The following is a 14878-nucleotide window of genomic DNA, read 5'->3' as shown; positions in this document are numbered from 1 at the left end:
AGTCCGCATACGTTAAAATGAAAAACGACCGGAAAATCATACCTCACGTAATTAGCTCTGGCTCTCAAATTTTCCTCTTCACTCCAAATATAAAATCAGTTTCTGTATAAAGGAGAATCAATCAACCGGAAAAGCAAACAAAACATATTTATTATAACACACATTTATTCAATTTAATTTAAAATTTAAATATTCTAATTTTTAATCATGCCCTAATGAAAACATAACTACAGGCTTTCTATTATTCCATTTCTAGTTGACTTCACATGTAGTCAATATCACACATTATTAACCTCGCATGCCAAGTATCCAGATTTACACATTGCTTTAGTTATCGGAAGGCAACAAAACAGGAACCCACTATCAACAGTCCGCATACGTTAAAATGAAAAGTGACCGGAAAATCATATTTCACATAGTTAGCTATGGCTTTCAAATTTTCGTCTTCAGTCCAAATATAAAATCAGTTTCGGTATAAAGGAGAATCAATCCAATGGAAAAGCAAAGAAAAACGCTATTATTATTACACATATTTATACAATTTAATTTAAAATTTAAATATTCCAATTTTTAATCATGCTTTAGTAAATACATAAACAACAGGCTTCCTATTATTCCATTTTTTGTTGACTTCACAATTAGTCAATATAAGAAATTATTAACCTCGCATGCCAAGTATCCAGCTTTTCACATTGTTTTAGTTATCAGGAAGGCAACAAAATAGGAATACACTCTAACAGTCCGCATACGTTAAAATGAAAAATGACCGGAAATTCATATTTCACATAGTTAGCTATGGCTCTCAAATTTTCGCCTTCAGTTCAAATATAAAATCAGTTTCGGTATAAAGGAGAATCAATCAAGCGGAAAAGCAAAGAAAAACGCATTTATTATAACACATATTTATACAATTTAATTTAAAATTTAAATATTCCAATTTTTAATCATGCTTTAATAAATACATAAACAACCTGCTTCCTATTATTCCATTTTTTGTTGACTTCACATATAGTCAATATCACACATTATTAACCTCGCATGCCAAGTATCCAGCTTTTCATATTGCTTTAGTTATTAGAAGGAAACAAAACAGGAAACCACACTCAGGTGTCCGAATACGTTAAAATGAAAATCGACCGGAAAATCATACCTCACATAATTATATCTGGCTCTCATATTTTCCTCCTCAGTCCAAATATAAAATCCGTTTCTGTATCAAGGGGAATCAATAAAGCGGAAAAGCAAAGAAAAACACACTTATTATTACACACTTTTATTCAATTTAATTTAAAATTTAAATATTCCAATTTTTAATCATGTTTTAATAAATACATACACAACAGGATTTGTATTATTCCATTTTTGGTTGAATTCACAGATAGTCAATATCACACAATATTAACCTCGCATGCCAAGTATCCAGCTTTTCATATTGCTTTAGCTATCGGAAGGCAACAAAACAGGAACCGACTATCAACAGTCCGCATACGTTAAAATGAAAAGTTAACGGAAAATCATAACTCACATAGTTAGCTCTGGCTCTCAAATTTTCGTCTTCAATCAAAATATAAAATCAGTTTCGGTATAAAGGAGAATCAATCCAATGGAAAAGCAAAGAAAAACGCATTTATTATTACACATATTTATACAATTTAATTTAAAATTTAAATATTCCAATTTTTGTTCATGCTTTAATAAATACATAAACAACAGGCCTTCTATTATTATTTTTTTTTTGACTTCACATATAGTCAATATCACACATTACTAACCTCGCATTCCAAATATCCAGCTTTTCACATTGACTTAGTTATCAGGAATTCAACAAAACTGGAAACCACCCTCAACAATTTGCATACGTTAAAATGAAAAGCGACCGGAAAATCATACCTCATATAATTAGCTCTGGATCTCAAATTTTGCTGGTCAATCCCAATATATAATTATTTTCGATATCGAGTAGAATCAATCAAGTGGAAAAGCAAAGAAAAACTCATTCATTATTATTACACATATTTATAAAATTTATTTTAAAATTTAAATATTTCAATTTTTTTACATGGTCTAATTATTACATAAACAACAGGCTTTCTATTGTTACATTTTTCGTTGACTTCAATATCACACATTATTAACCTCGCATAGCAAGTATCCAGTTTTTTTCTTTCCTTTAGTTATCATAAGGCAACAAAACAAGAAACCACACTCAGGAGTCCGCATACGTTAAAATGAAAAACGACCGGAAAATCATACCTCACGTAATTAGCTCTGGCTCTCAAATTTTCCTCTTCACTCCAAATATAAAATCAGTTTCTGTATAAAGGAGAATCAATCAAGCGGAAAAGCAAAGAAAACACATTTATTATAACACACATTTATTCAATTTAATTTAAAATTTAAATATTCTAATTTTTAATCATGCTCTAATGAAAACATAACTACAGGCTTTCTATTATTCCATTTCTAGTTGACTTCACATGTAGTCAATATCACACATTATTAACCTCGCATGCCAAGTATCCAGATTTACACATTGCTTTAGTTATCGGAAGGCAACAAAGCAGGAACCCACTATCAACAGTCCGCATACGTTAAAATGAAAAGTGACCGGAAAATCATATCTCACATAGTTAGCTCTGGCTCTCAAATTTTCGTCTTCAGTCCAAATATAAAATCAGTTTTGGTGTAAAAAAGAATCAATCCAATGGAAAAGCAAAGAAAAACGCATTTATTATTACATATATTTATACAATTTAATTTAAAATTTAAATATTCCAATTTTTAATCATGCTTTAATAAATACATAAACAACAGGCTTTCTATTATTAATTTTTTGACTTCACATATAGTCAATATCATACATTATTAACCTCGCATGCCAAGTATCCAGCTTTTCGCATTTCTTTCGTTATCAGAAGGCAACAAAACAGGAACCCACTATCAACAGTCCGCACACGTTAAAAAGAAAAGTGACCGGAAAATCATATCTCACATAATTACCTCTGGATCTCAAATTTTCTTCTTCAGTCCAGACTTAAAATCAGGTTCTGTATCTACGAGAATCAAATAAAGGGAAAACGAAAGAAAAACACACTTATTATTACACACATTTATTCATTTTACTTTGAAATTTAAATATTCCAATTTTTAATCATGCTCTGATGAAAACATAACTAAAGGCTTTCTATTATTCCATTTTTTGTTGACTTCACATATAGTCAATATCAGACATTATTAACCTCTCTTTCCAAATATCCAGCTTTTCACATTGCTTTAGTTATCAGGAATTCCACAAAACAGGAAACCACCCGCAACAGTTTGCATACGTTAAAATGAAAAGCGACCGGAAAATCATACCTCATATAATTAGCTCTGGATCTCAAATTTTGCTGGTCAGTCCAAATATATAATCATTTTCGATATCAAGGAGAATCAATCAAGTGGAAAAGCAAAGAAAAACGCATTCATTATTATTACACATATTTATTCAATTTATTTTAAAATTTAAATATTTCAATTTTTTACATGGTCTAATTAATACATAAACAACAGGCTTTCTATTGTTACATTTTTCGTTGACTTCAATATCACACATTATTAACCTCGCATAGCAAGTATCCAGTTTTTTTCTTTCCTTTAGTTATCATAAGGCAACAAAACAGGAAACCACACTCAGGAGTCCGCATACGTTAAAATGAAAAACGACCGGAAAATCATACCTCACGTAATTAGCTCTGGCTCTCAAATTTTCCTCTTCACTCCAAATATAAAATCAGTTTCTGTATAAAGGAGAATCAATCAACCGGAAAAGCAAACAAAACATATTTATTATAACACACATTTATTCAATTTTATTTAAAATTTAAATATTCTAATTTTTAATCATGCCCTAATGAAAACATAACTACAGGCTTTCTATTATTCCATTTCTAGTTGACTTCACATGTAATCAATATCACACATTATTAACCTCGCATGCCAAGTATCCAGATTTACACATTGCTTTAGTTATCGGAAGGCAACAAAACAGGAACCCACTATCAACAGTCCGCATACGTTAAAATGAAAAGTGACCGGAAAATCATATTTCACATAGTTAGCTATGGCTTTCAAATTTTCGTCTTCAGTCCAAATATAAAATCAGTTTCGGTATAAAGGAGAATCAATCCAATGGAAAAGCAAAGAAAAACGCTATTATTATTACACATATTTATACAATTTAATTTAAAATTTAAATATTCCAATTTTTAATCATGCTTTAATAAATACATAAACAACAGGCTTCCAATTATTCCATATTTTGTTGACTTCACAATTAGTCAATATAAGAAATTATTAACCTCGCATGCCAAGTATCCAGCTTTTCACATTGTTTTAGTTATCAGGAAGGCAACAAAATAGGAATCCACTCTAACAGTCCGCATACGTTAAAATGAAAAATGACCGGAAATTCATATTTCACATAGTTAGCTATGGCTCTCAAATTTTCGCCTTCAGTTCAAATATAAAATCAGTTTCGGTATAAAGGAGAATCAATCAAGCGGAAAAGCAAAGTAAAACGCATTTATTATAACACATATTTATACAATTTAATTTAAAATTTAAATATTCCAATTTTTAATCATGCTTTAATAAATACATAAACAACCTGCTTCCTATTATTCCATTTTTTGTTGACTTCACATATAGTCAATATCACACATTATTAACCTCGCATGCCAAGTATCCAGCTTTTCATATTGCTTTAGTTATTAGAAGGAAACAAAACAGGAAACCACACTCAGGTGTCCGAATACGTTAAAATCAAAATCGACCGGAAAATCATACCTCACATAATTATATCTGGCTCTCATATTTTCCTCCTCAGTCCAAATATAAAATCCGTTTCTGTATCAAGGGGAATCAATAAAGCGGAAAAGCAAAGAAAAACACACTTATTATTACACACATTTATTCAATTTAATTTAAAATTTAAATATTCCAATTTTTAATCATGTTTTAATAAATACATACACAACATGATTTGTATTATTCCATTTTTGGTTGAATTCACAGATAGTCAATATCACACAATATTAACCTCGCATGCCAAGTATCCAGCTTTTCATATTGCTTTAGTTATCGGAAGGCAACAAAATAGGAACCGACTATCAACAGTCCGCATACGTTAAAATGAAAAGTGAACGGAAAATCATATCTCACATAGTTAGCTCTAGCTCTCAAATTTTCGTCTTCAATCAAAATATAAAATCAGTTTTGGTATAAAGGAGAATCAATCCAATGGAAAAGCAAAGAAAAACGCATTTATTATTACACATATTTATACAACTTAATTTAAAATTTAAATATTCCAATTTTTATTCATGCTTTAATAAATACGTAAACAACAGGCCTTCTATTATTATTTTTTTGACTTCACATATAGTCAATATCACACATTATTAACCTCGCATTCCAAATATCCAGCTTTTCACATTGCTTTAGTTATCAGGAATTCAACAAAACAGGAAACCACCCTCAACAATTTGCATACGTTAAAAGGAAAAGCGACCGGAAAATCATACCTTATATAATTAGCTCTGGATCTCAAATTTTGCTGGCCAGTCCAAATATATAATCATTTTCGATATCGAAAAGAATCAATCAAGTGGAAAAGCAAAGAAAAACGCATTCATTATTATTACACATATTTATTCAATTTATTTTAAAATTTAAATATTTCAATTTTTTTATATGGTCTAATTAATTCATAAACAAAAGGCTTTCTATTGTTACATTTTTCGTTCACTTCAATATCACACATTATTAACCTCGCATAGCAAGTATCCAGTTTTTTTTTCCTTTAGTTATCATAAGGCAACAAAACAGGAAACCACACTCAGGAGTCCGCATACGTTAAAATGAAAAACGACCGGAAAATCATACCTCACGTAATTAGCTCTGGCTCTCAAATTTTCGTCTAAGATAAAGGAGAATCAATCAAATGGAAAAGCAAAGAAAAACGCATTTATTATTACACATATTTATACAATTTAATTTAAAATTTAAATATTCCAATTTGTAATCATGCTTTAATAAATACTTAAACAACAGGCATTCTATTATTATTTTTTTGACTTCACATATAATGAATATCACACATTATTAACCTCACATGCCAAGTATCCAGCTTTTCGCATTTCTTTCGTTATCAGAAGGCCACAAAACAGGAACCCACTATCAACAGTCCGCATACGTTAAAAAGAAAAGTGACCGGAAAATCATATCTCACATAATAACCTCTGGATCTCAAATTTTCTTCTTCAGTCCAGACTTAAAATCAGGTTCTGTATCTACGAGAATCAAATAAAGGGAAAACCAAAGAAAAACACACTTATTATTACACACATTTACACAATTCACTTTAAAATTTAAATATTCCAATTTTTAATCATGCTCTGATGAAAACATAACTAAAGGCTTTCTATAATTCCATTTTTTGTTGACTTCACATATAGTCAATATCAGACATTATTAACCTCGCATTCCAAATATCCGGCTTTTCACATTGCTTTAGTTATCAGGAATTCCACAAAACAGGAAACCACCCTCACCAGTTTGCATACGTTAAAATGAAAAGCGACCGGAAATCATACCTCATATAATTAGCTCTGAATCTCAAATTTTGCTGGTCAGTCCAAATATATAATCATTTTCGATATCGAGGAGAATCAATCAAGTGGAAAAGCAAAGAAAAACGCATTCATTATTATTACACATGTTTATTCAATTTATTTTAAAATTTAAATATTTCAATTATTTACATGGTCTAATTAATACATAAAAAACAGGATTTCTATTGTTACATTTTTCGTTGACTTCAATATCACACATTAATAACCTCGAATAGCAAGTATCCAGTTTTTTTCTTTCCTTTAGTTATCATAAGGCAACAAAACTGGAAACCACACTCAGGAGTTCACATACGTTAAAATGAAAAACGACCGGAAAATCATACCTCACGTAATTAGCTCTGGCTCTCAAATTTACCTCTTCACTCCAAATATAAAATCAGTTTCTGTATAAAGGAGAATCAATCAAGCGGAAAAGTAAAGAAAACATATATATTATAACAAACATTTATTCAACTTAATTTAAAATTTAAATATTCTAATTTTTAATCATGCTCTAATGAAAACATAACTACAGGTTTTCTATTATTCCATTTCTCGTTGACTTCACATGAAGTCAATATCACACATTATTAACCTCGCATGCCAAGTATCCAGATTTACACATTGCTTTAGTTATCGGAAGGCAACAAAACAGGAACCCACTATCAACAGTCCGCATACGTTAAAATGAAAAGTGATCGGAAAATCATATTTCACGTAGTTAGCTATGGCTCTCAAATTTTCGCCTTCAGTTCAAATGTAAAATCAGTTTCGGTATAAAGGAGAATCAATCCAATGGAAAAGCAAAGAAAAACGCATTTATTATAACACATATTTATACAATTTAATTTAAAATTTAAATATTCCAATTTTTAATCATGCTTTAATAAATACATAAACAACAGGCTTCCTATTATTCCATTTTTGGTTGACTTCACAGATAGTCAATATCACACATTATTAACCTCGCATGCCAAGTATCCAGCTTTTCATATTGCTTTAGTTATTAGAAGGCAACAAAACAGGAAACCACACTCAGGTGTCCGAATACGTTAAAATGAAAATCGACCGGAAAATCATACCTCACATAATTATATCTGGCTCTCATATTTTCCTCCTCAGTCCAAATATAAAATCAGTTTCTGTATCAAGGAGAATCAATAAAGCGGAAAAGCAAAGAAAAACACACTTATTATTACACACATTTATTCAATTTAATTTAAAATTTAAATATTCCAATTTTTATCATGCTTTAATAAATACATACACAACAGGCTTTGTATTATTCCATTTTTGGTTGAATTCACAGATAGTCAATATCACACATTATTAACCTCGCATGCCAAGTATCCAGCTTTTCATATTGCTTTAGTTATCGGAAGGCCACAAAACAGGAACCGACTATCAACAGTCCGCATACGTTAAAATGATAAGTTAACGGAAAATCATAACTCACATAGTTAGCTCTGGCTCTCAAATTTTCGTCTTCAATCAAAATATAAAATCAGTTTCGGTATAAAGGAGAATTAATCCAATGGAAAAGCAAAGAAAAACGCATTTATTATTACACATATTTATACAATTTAATTTAAAATTTAAATATTCCAATTTTTGTTCATGCTTTAATAAATACATAAACAACAGGCCTTCTATTATTATTTTTTTTTGACTTCACATATAGTCAATATCACACATTACTAACCTCACATTCCAAATATCCAGCTTTTCACATTGACTTAGTTATCAGGAATTCCACAAAACAGGAAACCACCCTCAACAGTCCGCATACGTTAAAATGAAAAATGACCGGAAAATCATATTTCACATAGTGAGCTATGGCTCTCAAATTTTCGCCTTCATTCCAGACTTAAAATCAGGTTCTGTATCTACGAGAATCAAATAAAGGGAAAACGAAAGAAAAACACACTTATTATTACACACATTTATTCAATTTACTTTAAAATTTAAATATTCCAATTTTTAATCATGCTCTGATGAAAACATAACTAAAGGCTTTCTATTATTCTATTTTTTGTTGACTTCACATATAGTCAATATCAGACATTATTAACCTCTCTTTCCAAATATCTAGCTTTTCACATTGCTTTAGTTATCAGGAATTCCACAAAACAGGAAACCACCCTCAACAGTTTGCATACGTTAAAATGAAAAGCGACCAAAAAATCATACCTCATATAATTACCTCTGGATCTCAAATTTTGCTGGTCAGTCCAAATATATAATCATTTTCGATATCAAGGAGAATCAATCAAGTGGAAAAGCAAAGAAAAACGCATTCATTATTATTACACATATTTATTAAATTTATTTTAAAATTTAAATATTTCATTTTTTTACATGGTCTAATTAATACATAAACAACAGGCTTTCTATTGTTACATTTTTCGTTGACTTCAATATCACACATTATTAACCTCGCATAGCAAGTATCCAGTTTTTTTCTTTCCTTTAGTTATCATAAGGCAACAAAACAGGAAACCACACTCTGGAGTCCGCATACGTTAAAATGAAAAACGACCGGAAAATCATACCTCACGTAATTAGCTCTGGCTCTCAAATTTTCCTCTTCACTCCAAATATAAAATCAGTTTCTGTATAAAGGAGAATCAATCAAGCGGAAAAGCAAACAAAACATATTTATTATAACACACATTTATTCAATTTAATTCAAAATTTAAATATTCTAATTTTTAATCATGCTCTAATGAAAACATAACTACAGGCTTTCTATTATTCCATTTCTAGTTGACTTCACATGTAGTCAATATCACACATTATTAACCTCGCATGCCAAGTATCCAGATTTACACATTGCTTTAGTTATCGGAAGGCAACAAAACAGGAACCCACTATCAACAGTCCGCATACGTTAAAATGAAAAGTGACCGGAAAATCATATTTCACATAGTTAGCTATGGCTTTCAAATTTTCGTCTTCAGTCCAAATATAAAATCAGTTTCGGTATAAAGGAGAATCAATCCAATGGAAAAGCAAAGAAAAACGCTATTATTATTACACATATTTATACAATTTAATTTAAAATTTAAATATTCCAATTTTTAATCATGCTTTAATAAATACATAAACAACAGGCTTCCTATTATTCCATTTTTTGTTGACTTCACATATAGTCAATATAAGAAATTATTAACCTCGCATGCCAAGTATCCAGCTTTTCACATTGTTTTAGTTATCAGGAAGGCAACAAAATAGGAATCCACTCTAACAGTCCGCATACGTTAAAATGAAAAATGACCGGAAAATCATATTTCACATAGTTAGCTATGGCTCTCAAATTTTCGCCTTCAGTTCAAATATAAAATCAGTTTCGGTATAAAGGAGAATCAATCAAGCGGAAAAGCAAAGAAAAACGCATTTATTATAACACATATTTATACAATTTAATTTAAAATTTAAATATTCCAATTTTTAATCATGCTTTAATAAATACATAAACAACCTGCTTCCTATTATTCCATTTTTTGTTGACTTCACATATAGTCAATATCACACATTATTAACCTCGCATGCCAAGTATCCAGCTTTTCATATTGCTTTAGTTATTAGAAGGAAACAAAACAGGAAACCACACTCAGGTGTCCGAATACGTTAAAATGAAAATCGACCGGAAAATCATACCTCACATAATTATATCTGGCTCTCACATTTTCCTCCTCAGTCCAAATATAAAATCCGTTTCTGTATCAAGGGGAATCAATAAAGCGGAAAAGCAAAGAAAAACACACTTATTATTACACACATTTATTCAGTTTAATTTAAAATTTAAATATTCCAATTTTTAATCATGCTTTAATAAATACATACACAACAGGATTTGTATTATTCCATTTTTGGTTGAATTCACAGATAGTCAATATCACACAATATTAACCTCGCATGCCAAGTATCCAGCTTTTCATATTGCTTTAGTTATCGGAAGGCAACAAAACAGGAACCGACTATCAACAGTCCGCATACGTTAAAATGAAAAGTGAACGGAAAATCATATCTCACATAGTTACCTCTGGCTCTCAAATTTTCGTCTTCAATCAAAATATAAAATCAGTTTTGGTATAAAGGAGAATCAATCCAATGGAAAAGCAAAGAAAAACGCATTTATTATTACACATATTTATACAACTTAATTTAAAATTTAAATATTCCAATTTTTATTCATGCTTTAATAAATACATAAACAACAGGCCTTCTATTATTATTTTTTTGACTTCACATATAGTCAATATCACACATTATTAACCTCGCATTCCAAATATCCAGCTTTTCACATTGCTTTAGTTATCAGGAATTCAACAAAACAGGAAACCACCCTCAACAATTTGCATACGTTAAAATGAAAAGCGACCGGAAAATCATACCTTATATTATTAGCTCTGGATCTCAAATTTTGCTGGCCAGTCCAAATATATAATCATTTTCGATATCGAAAAGAATCAATCAAGTGGAAAAGCAGAGAAAAACGCATTCATTATTATTACACATATTTATTCAATTTATTTTAAAATTTAAATATTTCAATTTTTTTATATGGTCTAATTAATTCATAAACAAAAGGCTTTCTATTGTTACATTTTTCGTTCACTTCAATATCACACATTATTAACCTCGCATAGCAAGTATCCAGTTTTTTTCTTTCCTTTAGTTATCATAAGGCAACAAAACAGGAAACCACACTCAGGAGTCCGCATACGTTAAAATGAAAAACGACCGGAAAATCATACGTCACGTAATTAGCTCTGGCTCTCAAATTTTCGTCTAAGATAAAGGAGAATCAATCAAATGGAAAAGCAAAGAAAAACGCATTTATTATTACACATATTTATACAATTTAATTTAAAATTTAAATATTCCAATTTGTAATCATGCTTTAATAAATACATAAACAACAGGCATTCTATTATTATTTTTTTGACTTCACATATTATCAATATCACACATTATTAACCTCGCATGCCAAGTATCCAGCTTTTCGCATTTCTTTCGTTATCAGAAGGCAACAAAACAGGAACCCACTATCAACAGTCCGCATACGTTAAAAAGAAAAGTGACCGGAAAATCATATCTCACATAATAACCTCTGGATCTCAAATTTTCTTCTTCAGTCCAGACTTAAAATCAGGTTCTGTATCTACGAGAATCAAATAAAGGGAAAACCAAAGAAAAACACACTTATTATTACACACATTTACACAATTCACTTTAAAATTTAAATATTCCAATTTTTAATCATGCTCTGATGAAAACATAACTAAAGCCTTTCTATAATTCCATTTTTTGTTGACTTCACATATAGTCAATATCAGACATTATTAACCTCGCATTCCAAATATCCGGCTTTTCACATTGCTTTAGTTATCAGGAATTCCACAAAACAGGAAACCACCCTCAACAGTTTGCATACGTTAAAATGAAAAGCGACCGGAAATCATACCTCATATAATTAGCTCTGAATCTCAAATTTTGCTGGTCAGTCCAAATATATAATCATTTTCGATATCGAGGAGAATCAATCAAGTGGAAAAGCAAAGAAAAACGCATTCATTATTATTACACATGTTTATTCAATTTATTTTAAAATTTAAATATTTCAATTATTTACATGGTCTAATTAATACATAAAAAAACAGGATTTCTATTGTTACATTTTTCGTTGACTTCAATATCACACATTAATAACCTCGAATAGCAAGTATCCAGTTTTTTTCTTTCCTTTAGTTATCATAAGGCAACAAAACAGGAAACCACACTCAGGAGTCCACATACGTTAAAATGAAAAACGACCGGAAAATCATACCTCACGTAATTAGCTCTGGCTCTCAAATTTACCTCTTCACTCCAAATATAAAATCAGTTTCTGTATAAAGGAGAATCAATCAAGCGGAAAAGTAAAGAAAACATATTTATTATAACACACATTTATTCAACTTAATTTAAAATTTAAATATTCTAATTTTTAATCATGCTCTAATGAAAACATAACTACAGGTTTTCTATTATTCCATTTCTCGTTGACTTCACATGAAGTCAATATCACACATTATTAACCTCGCATGCCAAGTATCCAGATTTACACATTGCTTTAGTTATCGGAAGGCAACAAAACAGGAACCCACTATCAACAGTCCGCATACGTTAAAATGAAAAGTGACCGGAAAATCATATTTCACATAGTTAGCTATGGCTCTCAAATTTTCGCCTTCAGTTCAAATGTAAAATCAGTTTCGGTATAAAGGAGAATCAATCCAATGGAAAAGCAAAGAAAAACGCATTTATTATAACACATATTTATACAATTTAATTTAAAATTTAAATATTCCAATTTTTAATCATGCTTTAATAAATACATAAACAACAGGCTTCCTATTATTCCATTTTTGGTTGACTTCACAGATAGTCAATATCACACATTATTAACCTCGCATGCCAAGTATCCAGCTTTTCATATTGCTTTAGTTATTAGAAGGCAACAAAACAGGAAACCACACTCAGGTGTCCGAATACGTTAAAATGAAAATCGACCGGAAAATCATACCTCACATAATTATATCTGGCTCTCATATTTTCCTCCTCAGTCCAAATATAAAATCAGTTTCTGTATCAAGGAGAATCAATAAAGCGGAAAAGCAAAGAAAAACACACTTATTATTACACACATTTATTCAATTTAATTTAAAATTTAAATATTCCAATTTTTATCATGCTTTAATAAATACATACACAACAGGCTTTGTATTATTCCATTTTTGGTTGAATTCACAGATAGTCAATATCACACATTATTAACCTCGCATGCCAAGTATCCAGCTTTTCGCATTTCTTTCGTTATCAGAAGGCAACAAAACAGGAACCCACTATCAACAGTCCGCATACGTTAAAAAGAAAAGTGACCGGAAAATCATATCTCACATAATTACCTCTGGATCTCAAATTTTCTTCTTCAGTCCAGACTTAAAATCAGTTTCGGTATAAAGGAGAATCAATCCAATGGAAAAGCAAAGAAAAACGCATTTGTTATTACACATATTTATACAACTTAATTTAAAATTTAAATATTCCAGTTTTTAATCATGCTTTAATAAATACATAAACAACAGGATTTCTATTATTTTTTTTGACTTCACATATAGTCAATATCACACATTATTAACCTCGCATGCCAAGTATCCAGCTTTTCACATTGCTTTAGTTATCGGAAAGCAAAAAAACAGGAACCCACTATCAACAGTCCGCATACGTTAAAACGATAAATGACCGGAAAGGCATACCTCACATAAATAGCTCTGGCTCTCAAATTTTTCTCTTCAGTCCAAATATAAAATCAGTTTCTGTATCAAGAAGAATGAATCAATTTGAAAAGCAAAGAAAAACACATTTATTATTACACACATTTATTCAATTTAATTTAAAATATAAATATTCCAATTCTTAATCATGCTCTGATGAAAACATAACTACAGTCTTTCTATTATTCCAGTTCTTGTTGACTTCACATATAGTGAATATCTCAGATTATTAACCTCGCATGCCAAGTATCCAGCTTTTCACATTGCTTTAGTTATCGGAAGGCAACAAAACTGGAAGCCACTATCAACAGTCCGCATACGTTAAAATGAAAAGTGACCGGAAAATCATATCTCACATAATTACCTCTGGATTTCAAATTTTCTTCTTCAGTCCAAATATAAAATCAGGTTCTGTATCAACGGGAATCAAATAAAGGGAAAACCAAAGAAAAACATTTGTTATTACACACATTTATTCAATTGACTTGTAAATTTAAATATTCAAATTTTTAATCATGCTCTGATGAAAACATAACTAAAGGCTTTCTATTATTCCATTTTTGTTGACTTCACATATAGTCAATATCAGACATTATTAACCTCGCATTCCAAATATCCAGCTTTTCACGTTGCTTTAGTTATCAGGAATTCAACAAAACAGGAAACCACCCTCAACAGTTTGCATACGTTAAAATGAAAAGCGACCGGAAAATCATACCTCATATAATTAGCTCTGGATCTCAAATTTTGCTGTTCAGTCCAAATATATAATCATTTTCGATTACAAGGAAAATCAATCAAGTGGAAAAGCAAATCAAAAACGCAATTATTATTATTACACATATTTATTCAATTTATTTTATAATTTAAATATTTCAATTTTTAATCATGGTCTAATTAATA

The sequence above is a fragment of the Thermobia domestica genome, chromosome 17, assembly GCF_964235325.1.
Source record: "Thermobia domestica chromosome 17, izTheDome1.hap1.1, whole genome shotgun sequence".
Taxonomy (NCBI): Eukaryota; Metazoa; Arthropoda; class Insecta; order Zygentoma; family Lepismatidae; genus Thermobia; species Thermobia domestica.
This window is presented reverse-complemented; position numbering follows the sequence as displayed.